This window comes from Arvicanthis niloticus, chromosome 15, assembly GCF_011762505.2.
Source record: "Arvicanthis niloticus isolate mArvNil1 chromosome 15, mArvNil1.pat.X, whole genome shotgun sequence".
NCBI lineage: Eukaryota > Metazoa > Chordata > Mammalia > Rodentia > Muridae > Arvicanthis > Arvicanthis niloticus.
Genome location: NC_047672.1, coordinates 52,693,220 through 52,705,624, shown reverse-complemented (window position 1 = coordinate 52,705,624; position 12,405 = coordinate 52,693,220).

The following is a 12,405-nucleotide window of genomic DNA, read 5'->3' as shown; positions in this document are numbered from 1 at the left end:
TTGGTTGTTGATGTATCAGTTTTAGTAAAAGGACTTGCATTCCTGTTTGAAGTTTACTATGACCTCAGATAATATCATTGAATCTTATAATCGTCCCTTTTCACTCTTGTGTTTTATTTGTTTGTTTTTGGTTTTGAAGGGTTTTTTTTAATAGTTTTTTGTTGTTGTTGTTGTTCTGTGAGATTTGTTTGTTGGGCCAGCTGTCTGTCTGTCAGCCAGCCTTGGGTATGGATTGTTAAACGGGGTCTTGGATTGTTACACAAGCCGTTTGCCACAAACCCACACCACCACTCCCACCCTCTCTTCTGTAAAATAAGGACCATAGAAATTAAATGGGGTCATTCCAAGCCTGAAAGTGTTTGTCCTAAAGTATTGAGAGAGCTATGGAATCCATGGAGAGAAATTCATTTATTTTCATCCCTAGAATGAAAATCTATCCCTTACAGGGTCAAAATGGCAACATCTTGGGGCATGTTTGCACTCAGGACCAGAGGAAGTGAAGCATCCACATTCCCATACCTGGTACTGGTAGATGCAGGAAGAATGCTCAGGCCCGTCTTTTACTATGCCATACCTGGGGATGAGAATAGCCCAGAATAGCTGGGTTATCCTACAGACATTAACAAAAGGGCAAGAGGCTGCAAAACCCCTGTGATTTTCACTAGGCATGAAGTTTTTTCTTAGAGTTAAATGTTTTCTTTTCCAGGTTTGGTTTAAACATTGCAATGGTGCCCTAAAATTAGAAATTTCTCTTATTTTTAACCAGCACAGGGAGTTAAGGAGGAAGCAATTTTTTCTCTTTAAAAGCAATTGGGGGCTGACAAGATGGCTCAGGGTCTAAAGGTGGCTGCTGCCAAGCCGTGTCTGAATGAGTTCCCTGGCACTTAAATGATGGAAGACAGGACTCTTCTTACATCCACACAAGAGCTGTGGTGCACACACATGTGCATGCACACACACACAAACATACACACATATATTAATAATTACTACTAGTGCGCAGGTAAGAAGGACCCCAGATGATCTTCCTGCAAAAGGGTATTTTTTTAAAAAGCACTCTTAAACAAATAGTGTCTACAAATTTATTGTACAATAAAAAAATGTTTGTCCTAAGAAACTGTTGTGCCAAGGTTAATTTCTTCACAAAGTCTACATCAAGTTAATACATTAAGTTCGAATAGATCAGTGGACCTTGAATACTTAAGGACAGATCCTCTCTCAGAGAACTGTAGGTGATGGGACAAGCCTGCACTGCACTAGGGAGACAGAAGCAGGAAGATGGAGAGTTCAAAGCCATCCTCTTAAGTAGGGGTTTTGAGGACACATGGGACACACACACACTCACACACACACACACCCCTATATACTAAGATTCCTTTTTAGCACCTCAAAAAAGAGTCCTCAGCTTGACTACAAGATTGGTAGTATGCTATTAGCATTCCTTTTGACAGGGAAAATACACCATGATTTAAAAAAATTTTTACAACATTCTTTTTTGTTTGTTTGTTTGTTTAGTTTTGTTCTTTTGGTTTTTTGTTTGTTTGTTTGTTTGTTTGTTTTTTCGAGACAGGGTTTCTCTGTATAGCCCTGGCTGTCCTGGAACTCACTCTGTAGACCAGGCTGGCCTCGAACTCAGAAATCTGCCTGCCTCTGCCTCCCAAGTGCTGGGATTAAAGGCGTGCGCCACCACCACCCGGCTTTACAACATTCTTTAATGAGAGATAATGAAACTGTTCTGTGAAAGATACTAAGGTCAGATTTTAGCCAGTGCTTTGCAAAGCTTCGGGGCTTGTTGTTCCACAAGGAAATGTATCACACTTGTTCAGCCTTGAGACTATCAAATTTTTAAAATATCTTTTAAGTTCCTTTAAATACAAATCAAATCTGTTCTTCTCAATAGTTCTTTGAGGGTGGACCCATCTTCTAACTTTTTTGTTTGTTTGTTTGTTTTGGTTTTTCGAGACAGGGTTTCTCTGTGTAGCCCTGGCTGTCCTGGAACTCACTCTGTAGACCAGGTTAGCCTCGAACTCAGAAATTCACCTGCCTCTGCCTCCCAAGCGCTGGGATTAAACGCGTGCGCCACCACCGCCCCGCACATCTTCTAACTTTTTAAACTTATCTTAAATAAGCAAATAATCACATAGTGATAGCTAGCCTTTGTTAACTTTAAGTTGTTGCAAAGGGCTTCTTTGAGATTAATATCTTGAAACAAAGGTGCATTGTTTTGTTTTCAAGCCATTTACATTTCTAATGTTATCTGTTGAAGAATAGAATAGGACAGCCACCACCCAGCCCTCTGGAACAACAGTGAGTGAGTTTATCAGTTTGCCCACCTTCTCCACTCAAAATGTCGTAGTCCAAAGTTAGATGGACTTACCTAAGTCAGAAGTTCACCTTGTATCATAGAAGCGAGACCCCTTTTCCTGAAACTCATGGCAACTATCTGCAGGCCACTAATATTTTCTCAGAAGATCCTGGTTGCCTTCTGCATTAGCAAGCTACTGGGGCACAACTAAAGATGAACACAAGGGCAGAGCCTTTGATTCTGCCTCTTCTGCAATTTGATCTAATATCTGTAAGCCCTTGTCTTTGACACTGAAACACAATTTTAAATGGGACTTCTGGTCTTCCTTTGTGTCTTTCCTGCTTCTCTTCCAGTTTCATCTATCCCAGTTGGCAAGCTACACAGTGACAGGGACAATTCATGAAGTTCCACATTCAAGGAAAACAACTCTAGCTGTGATACTCTGCCATTCAAGAATTTGTTGTCTGGCCAGGCGGTGGTGGCGCACGCCTTTAATCCCAGCACTTGGGAGGCAGAGGCAGGCGGATTTTTGAGTTCGAGGCCAGCCTGGTCTACAAAGTGAGTTCCAGGACAGCCAAGGCTACACAGAGAAACTCTGTCTTGAAAAACCAAAAAATAAAAATAAAAAAAAAAAAAGAATTTGTTGTCTGGCCTTAAAACAAAAGCTGAAATATTAACCTAGATGGTATAGATAATCGTTTTGTGGGACGCTAGGTTTGTGTAAGTAGGAAATATGTATTCTTACAAGCAAAATTTTTTATTTAGTCTAAAATAAAAGAAACAGAGTGCCTTAGTCTGTTAGAGAGGATTGAAGAATAAGAAAACACTGAGAAAATTAGGGGTAGGGGCCAGTGTAAATGGTTACTAATGTACAGGGAATGATCAGTAATCAGAATCAGAGCGATTTGCACTTTACAGAGTGAAAGGCAACAGAAAACAACTGGATGTAGTCCAGAGTTGAGCTCAGAGAGCTGGTGACCTGTGAGCAGAGGTTTGTATGATGCCTCCTGCCTTTTAGTGAGAGCCTCCTCCATCTACTGTGCGCCGTTTTTTATGTTACAACAAGCAATTATCTCCTTTTTGTCAGTTAAAGACTCGGTGGATGATTAAAGCAGAAAGATTAGCACACTGAACTGAGTGGCTGCCCAAGTGTTCCAGTTCCAGGATGTTGACAAGAGGGCTCCCAAGAAGCAGCTGACCAAGCTGAAAGGGCTGTGAAGAAGCTGGCATGGGAATGTGAAAGGATGGCCCTGCTTACAGCTGGAGCCAGTCCATAGACCAGATGGGAAAGCTATCGAAGAGGAGGAGACACCCTTTTAATAGGGTAACAAACTGATAGAGCAGAGTTCAGATAGGGGCTGTAGAAAAGGGGTAGCTTGCAAGAGAAAAGGGGAAAACGCTACTTTTTCTCTAACACCAGAAGGAAAAAGTGGTGTGGTGCTGGTAAACCTGGAAGTAGGAGCAAGAGACACACAGGAAGAAAAATCTATATAATCGTTTGCTGGACCAGTAATAATAATAAATAGTACAGAAAATAAAACAGGAAGAGAAAAGGAAAGAAAGATAACTTTACAAGAATTTTTGGGAGAATTTGGACCTAAGAAGCCAACAACGAGGACAAGACAAAAAAAGGCTTTCAAATAATCGACAAGCCAGGTGTGCACATGGATGAATCAGGAGGCTACATGAGCTTTATGAGACGCAGAAAGAAAGAGAAGTAAATAAAGGAAAGAGAAGAGAAGTGAGAGAGGGGTGGAGAGAAAGGAAGGGAAGAACAACGTGTTGGGGGAGGGGGACCAAAACAAATAAGCAAAAACAGACAAATGTCAAAGAAAATCGGATGAGAGAGAAAAGATGGTGACCCAGTGAAGAAGGAAAGGTCATGGGGCCTGGGGCAATTAGGAAAGACATACTATCCGATCTTACAGCTTAGGCTAAGAGCCAGAGTCAGGCCACAGAGATGACAAGATCTGGGTTTGGTAGAACATGTTGGAAGACAGAGAGTTGACCCAGAGCAAGCACAAGTGGAATTTAGTAAGATGAGCACATGTGGTGGAGTCTGCACTTGCTCAAAAATATTCAAGGTCCCTCACCAAGGAAGGACTGTTTCTATTTATACTATTTCTAGCCTCTTGACATTCCATTTGCATTTGCCAGTGACATTCATATAGAAGTGACAGGTGTCATTATGAGCAGCCCTTGTGTGGTTCACTGTCTCTCCTCCTGTTCTTCTGAGGCTGAGAAGTTAAGCCATGGCATTAAACCATGGAAGGATAAAAATTGGAGAAACAGATGGCCTGGATGTTTTCATGAAAGATGGACGTGTAATTTTACAGTGTCACATAAGACAAAGTGTAGAAGATTACTTAGCCCAGGTCCTTGAACAGAAGAGTAAAACAGATTCTTCTCAAAGCAAAGTCCCCTAAACATTTTCTAGTTGTGCTCTGACCAGTCAAGATGTTTACTGATACTTCGCTAGGAGGTACCAGTCTGAAATAAAATGTCCCCAGAAAATTCAGCTCATATAGTGGCCCTTCAGCTTGACAATTTCTTCCATTTTCTTCTTGTGGCAATTATAATTAGTGTTGTCAGGACTAAAAATTAAGATTTAGTCTTTTCTCTGACCTACCAAATTGTTTTCTGCATCTAATATGCAAGGCTATCCGATGTTGTCATGCAAGAGAACACAAAAAAACAAGGTGTTTCATGTAGATAAGACTAAAGAAGAAGCATAGAGAAAAACAGTGCAGAAGGAATAACATAACACTGACATTCTGTCATAGAGAAATATCATCCAGTAAAATAGCTAATTGGATTTCAACATTTGGTATAATGCTAAGAAACATCAGCCCTGATTAGAAAACCAGAGCAAAGTGTATATCGCCTCAGAAAAATACCCCACCAATCATCTCTCGGGCTCAGCAGCTGAGGACACGCCCACTCTGTGGCGTCTCAGCCAGCACTGCTCTGAGCAATGGTTTGCCGGATTCCAGATCTCAGGACACCTTTGCACCAATTAAAGATTCATCTAACTCGTATCCCAATTTTGGCCTTTGTAATAGCAACCAACATAGGACTTCAAAGTAAGATTTTTTAACACACATCATGGTGATGGGTGTTTCTGGAGGAGGAACAAATGGCATTCATTACCACATCCATACCCCAGAAAGCTAAGAGAAAATATAACTACTTACGGAGACTGCCTGTTCGGCTTAGAAGGGGGGCTTCATGAGACTGGCAGCTGGTGAAGGCCACACTCTGGCTACCCAGAGCAACAGCGGATCAGCGGTGGCTACTGTTTATTGTGGATATTGGGGTCACTTTTCCAAACAAGTAATTTTTACTCACTGTCAAGCATCAAAAACCTGCTTGGAATCTGAACTCCCAGGTAGAACAGGGACAGCCTCACTCTCCAGAAATCCTTTATAATGAACAGGTCCCCTTCATCAGGTCCCAGGCACAGGCAAGATAATAGAACTTTCGAAACTAAAAGAGGCCTTAAGAAATGAAGAGAGTCAATGCAGGTGGTTAGCTAAGATATAAACGAAGCCTCCCACAGAGCTGTTGGAGGAGGCTGTTTCTAGGATCAGCAAGAGGTGGAGAGATAGCAGGACCTGAGGCTGCCTGATGAACCCCATCAAACAGAGTGAATGGGCTCTGCACTGAAATACTAAAGACAAAGACCCCAGTTCATTGTCAGAGGATCCCATGATGCAACGCACCACATGGTTTCATGACGGGACTGGTGAGTGCCTCATATTTCAAGGAGAGAAGCCCTGCTATATGTGATTCAGGGCGTGTCGTCCTGTCTTTCATTGATCTGGTGTGTGAACTACCTCCTCTGATAGGGTTTGATGCACTCACATGTTTAAGCGCTCCTTACTTAATTTGATGAGTTGATGATATTATGTTTAGTAAATAAGTAACTTCAGCCTACATCATTATTCATGCTGAACAGATGGCAAATATTTACTTGCTCAAATAAGACATGGATTTATTCTCTACCGGGCACGCACAGATGTCACACTGGGCTGGGATGCAATGTATCTCCAGTCCTTTGATTCTGCCAGCCACAGAACCTCTCTCTACCAGGGACCAGAGCTGCCATACTAGGCTGAAGCCCTGATCAGAGCATCCCTCAAACCTCATTAGGGAAGCTTCTTCTTGAAGTAGATGGTAATTAACAAAGAGATCCACAACTGGACAATGTGCAGAGAGTGACCTTGGAACTTTCAGCCCTAAATAGAATGTCTTTATCAATCCCTTTCCCTCAAGGCTAAAGACTGTCGGAGTCAGAGGTGACAAGGAAACAGTGTCTTCCACACACAACAGAAATGATACACATGTGGACTCACAGATCCTTTGACAGTATACACAATACTGGCACAGGTTCAAACCAGGCAAAGTCTCAGGACTGAGAAAGGGAAATAGGCACAAAGTCCCACCCCTCATCAAGAAGTTAATTGCAATTGCTAACTGCTGGGAGAGGGAAAATCAGTTTTCTTCAGTGACATGGGGCATATCGACCATCCTCCAGGACAGGCCTCAAGTCCAGTAGTTGTCCAAAAGACACTCTCTCTCTCTCTCTCTCTCTCTCTCTCTCTCTCTCTCTGTCTCTCTCTCTCTCTGTGTGTGTGTGTGTGTGTATGTGTGTGTGTGTGTGTGTGTGTGTGTGAGAGAGAGAGAGAGAGAGAGAGAGAGAGAGAGATTGTTATGTTTTGATTTCGATGTCTTTCTTTTGGAGAGAGAAGGAAGAACATGAAGTTGAATTTGTAGGGAGGCAGGAAGAATCTAGGAGTTACTGAAAGAGAAATATGATCCAAATCTACTATATGAAAAGATGGTTTTTTCACTTATTTATTTACTCACTTTACATCTCGAGTGTAGCCCCCTTTCCTCCTCTCCTCCCAGCCCCACCCTCAGAAATTTCTGCCGCATAACCCACTCCCTTTCTCCTCAGAGAAGAGGAAGTCCCCCTTGGGTATCACCCTGCCTGGAGACATCAAGTCCAAGCAGGACTAAGTACATCCTCTCCCACTGAGGCCAGACCAGACAGTCCAGCTAGGGGAAGGGGATCCAATGGCAAGCAACAGAATAAGACCAGCCCCCACTCCAACATTTAAGGGACCCACATGAAGACCAGGTTACACATCTGTTACAAATGTGTGTGTGTGGAGGGTGGTGGTGCTGTAGAGATGCCTCAGAGGGTAAGAGCACTGGTTGCCCTGCCCAAAGTTCTGAGTTCAATTCCCAGCAACCACATGGTGGCTCATGGTTTGTAGGTGACCTAGGTCTAGGCACAGCATGCTCTTTGGTTGGTGGTTCAGTCTCTGTGAGTCCCTGTGGACCCAGGTTAGTTGACTCTAGTCTTCAGGTCTTCTTGTGGTGTCCCTGACCCCTGAAAAGGTAATTTTAAAAAAGAGACATAGATGCAGTGTACCTCGAAATTTGAAGTAAAAATGAAGGTCATTGCTCTATTGTAAAATGGAGTCACTCAGAGGAAGACACAACCCTAAAGCTACTCTTTCAGACAATATGAGGTATATTAGAGCAGGCCATCACCTAATCTCCATACCTTAGATACACAAGAATGCAACAGCTTCCAATAAAACCTCATTGCCTAGGTAGAGAGATCTATAAAGTAACTTAAGTTCCGAGCACAGGCCCTACCTTTTAGCTAGCACTCTGCCTTCTGCTTCTTATTGCCGATTGTGGCCTGGCTGCTTTGATATCTTGGATTCAGACAGAACTTTTGGCTATTATGGAATGTTAAGTCCACAAGGTCTTGTGTAGTATTTTTGATAAGAGAATCATAAACTGGATCTTTGTTTTTTGGTAACTGACACAGAGTTTCCAAAACCCTGGAAACATCCTGACTGGCTAAAAGGAGTGTCTCGGTTCTTCCTAAATTTTTTGCTGTTTCATCTGAGTTCATGCTTATGAAGGACTGGGAGGGCAGTGTAGGCTGCCACCAGAACCAGCTTTGTGACAGGGGGTTGGGCTGCTCCTCCCCTCCTCCCACTGCTCCCTGGGAGGAACAGGAGCTACGGATTTAGTTCATCAACAAGAGACAGCAATGTAACCTGTCATGCCTATGCAATGATGCTTCCATAACATCTACAAAGAATGGTTTTCAGAAGGCTTGTGAGCTCATGAACACACTGAACAGCCGGAGGGTAGCACAACCAAAGGGCAAGAAACTGCCACACTTCTCCACATCCGACCCTCTGCGGCTTTTCCATGTGGTACTTCCTGAGTTGAATCCTTAATAATAAAATGGTGATTCTAACTAAAGTCCCTTCCTGAGGTCTGCGGGCTAGTCTAGAAGGTTGCTCAACAGAGAAGAGTCTGGAAGACCCCTCTCTATAGAGAGAAGTAAAACTTAAATTTGGAATCTGAACTGAGAATGCAGTCTTTTGGGAGTAAGCTCTCTGGAGTCTGATGCTAACCCGAGGTTTAAAAAAAAATTTGGAATTAAACTGAATTGAATTGAATTATAAGATGCTGTTCCTACCTGAAAATATGATTGAGCAGATGTCTTGGAAAAGTTTAGAAGGAAAGAGAGGATTAGCAATTTAATGGAGAAGCTGGAGCACACAAAGAGGTCTGAGACATGCTCCCTGCTCTGATGTCCACCTTAACATTTGGCTTTGAGATTCAGGTCTCACACTGTAGGACAGAGGTCTAGTGGGACCCAGGGCAGCCTCATTTACCGTTTCAGACCTGGAGTGGTGTACAGAACACACCCAGTAATTCCCAGATGTGTCTACATTTCTGTTTCAACATGCTAAGTGTGGAAATGATAAAGTCATAAGAAACTATTTGCTAGTTTGAAAAAAAAATACCTTCTTGGAGTCTGGTTTGTCCTCTTACAAAGGTAGTTTTCAGTTTCACACAGTATCAGCAGACGAAAATGCTTTACAAAAGTGCATCTGTTGTGCAACACTGATTATGGTAAATACCAAACTACAAACTATAAAATGAAAAATGTGCATTTACTTCACCTATATAATAACATATATATTTATATCGATGCATACTTATTTATAAATGCATAACATAAATATAGAAATAAATACGTTTGTAAGCAGATGCAGGGCAGGGCATTTGAATAATTCAGGGCCTTGTAAATACACAGCATTTGCTTTACCACTGAGCTATATTCCCAGCCAAGTCTGAAAACAGGCAGAAGGAGAAGGTGAGTTGGAAGTCACAAGTAAGAAAACATCCCAACATGATCCCCAAAGCACCTATGGATTCACTTCATCTGGGTCTACCATAAGCACCAAGCATAGCCTAGCATCCTGCTGTGTCCTGATGGAGAGTGAAGATGTAAGCTTTCAGGGTGACAAGTTCTTCTGTTTGCCAGCGTATGGTGAGGTCTGAAGAGTGGGGAAAGAGAGGTACAGGATCTATGAGTAACAAGTGTCCAGAGCTGTCCTCAGCTTCCCTAGTGGCATCCTCCTACAAGGTCCACCATTCTCCTCTTCCTCCTCTACTTGACTGGATGAATTCTCATCCTGAAAGGGCTTGTCGCTCTGAGACCAAAGACAGCCGAGTGTCAGGGCTCATTTTTCACTGGGAATGACTTCATCTCTGGCTATCAGGAGGTTGCCTGGCTTGCTATTAAGAAAATATGAGCTGGGGATGTACCTCAGTGGCAGAGCACTTTCTTAGCATGGATGAGGCCCTGGGCTCATCCCCAGCCTCACGGTCAAGCAATCAGTCTTCAAGCAATCAGCAAAACCTGATGTACTTCTGTATTATGTCGACAACTCCCTTAGGAATGCCCCTGTTATCTGTTATTGCCTTCTCTTCCGTTTTATTTCTTCCTCCCTCACTATCGGTATACCCCTTAACTTTTCAGAATGAAAAATTTATTATTGCATGAATCTTTGATGAATTTCTTCATGTTGAACTGGAGTGTAATAAGTGAATGGTCATCTGATTAAGTTTATCATCATAGTCCCCAGGAAAATGAAAACTCTCTTACACTTGATGCCCCAACCTTATAATCTTGGTACAAGTGGCATGTTTATTGACTGATGTCAGTTGTAGGTGCCCCAGTAGAAAGAGAAGCTCACCAAGATGCTAAGCCTTCATTTTCTGAAGGAGCAGAGGGGTACAGCCTTCTCAGGAAAGACAGACACCCAGCTAGCTCACTCTAGTTAATTTATTCAAACATTATACAAGATTAATTGGGACTAGGAAAGGTTCCAACTACCAATTGTTCTTGCTGCCCATAAGAGAAAATGACCCACACACACTTCGGTCCTTTTGATCGTGGCTAATCATGATCAAAAGTAAGAACTCCAAGTTTGCCAGGAGTGTCTTAGGACCAAGGTTGGTACAGCTGCAAGCTCTCAAGTAACTGACATCCGTCAATAAACATGCCACTTGTACCAAGATTAAAAGGTTGGGGCATCAAGTGTAGATTCTCTAGAGAGACAACATTTCTTCAAGGTTCAAACAGTCTCAAAACAATTTTTCAGCATCTACTAATTGATCCAAACATAGCAAAGGCTTTGCTGAAACATTTCATTCAAAGCCAGACACAAAGGCTTTACTCTATGTATCACTACAGATGTTAGCAATGTCAGGTTAGGAGAGGAGACCAAAGAGGTTTAATTCCCTATTAAGAAGACTCTCTTTTCAAGCTTTATCTAAATTCCTTGTAGAAGCTAGCAAAGGACCACAAGCAACTTTTTTCTTATTTATTAAAAAAGAATTGACTGTGTTCTTGTTTTCGAAATCTCGATGTCTGAATCATGGTGTTTTCCTTCCTGCACTTTGTCACTGTTACATTGAAATGTTTATTTTAAAAAATTAACACATGATAGGTCAAAGTTCACAGCCAGGGAAGGGGTATAGCTAAGAATACTAAAATGAAAAATGTTACATAAACATATTGTTCCTGATATATAGCTATGAGTGAGCATGTCTTTCTCCTATGACAAATTGGACAAACTAACAACAACAATAATTGTTACTTATTGCTTCTGATTTTAGAAAAGCAAGTGAGATCCATTTGTAATTTGATAAATGTATTTAAAATTAAAGACATGAATACTAATTTTGTTTCCTTCAGCTTCTATACACACTTTGAGGTACATTCCTTTGCATGCATTCATGATACTTTTCTCAGCAAGATGAGAAGGCTATTACTCAGCTATGATCTATGGAGAATGTAAATGCTTAAAAGAGTTTTTGTTGATGTTTCTAAACTGGTCCCTGAGGATGCTTTATTATGTTTAAGACAAAACCTGAACTGGAATTTTCTATACTGTTTAAACTAACTAAATTTTAGTTTAGGAACAATCTGTACATTCTAGGAATGGAAAGAGACAAAAGATCAAATGGAAAATTAAAGAGCACATGCCCTGTTTTTCCAAACCTGAACTTCAAATACTGAAAAAGAAGCCTTCCCAAATCCTAGGTTGAAGATATAAGCAAAGAGACGACCATCGTGTGGTCTGCTAGATACCAGCTAATCATGGATTTTCAGTGGAAGGCATTACAGTTAGACACAGGCAACTTCTCCACTAAATGGTGCCTAGGTGTACAGTGAACATGTTCTCATTTTTATTTAAAAATTGGGTAGGGGGAGGTGAATCAAAGGAAAGAAACCAACCTTTAGGTTAAAGACAAAATTTTAGTATGCAATATTGATGTCTTTGTCAATATATCAGAATATTAGTATATCAAAATTAGAGCCTACAAAGGCCATGATGCAGCCCTGTCTTTGGTGGCCCAATACAAGTTGGGAATCCAGTTCAGTATTTTCTAACTCACTGTCCATGGGTTCACAGATTAGGGCAAACTTGATGGGTTTGCTCTTATTACATTGCTTTTGTAGGGTGAATAAGAATCTCTGATAAGCAAGCGTTAGTGTCTTTAAGTGCTGACTAAGATAAACTGTATTTTAAGATATCTCTAAGGTCATTCTCTTATAAGAAAGAGCCTTCATCGCCAGAGACTGGTAACTGGGGTTTCTGTAGAGCTGAGTTGACAAACTTTGAAAAAACTGTTATCTCTCACTAGCTTCGACATCCACCACCCCGACCTCTTGTGACAATTCTAGAAGTCAGTATCCTAGATAT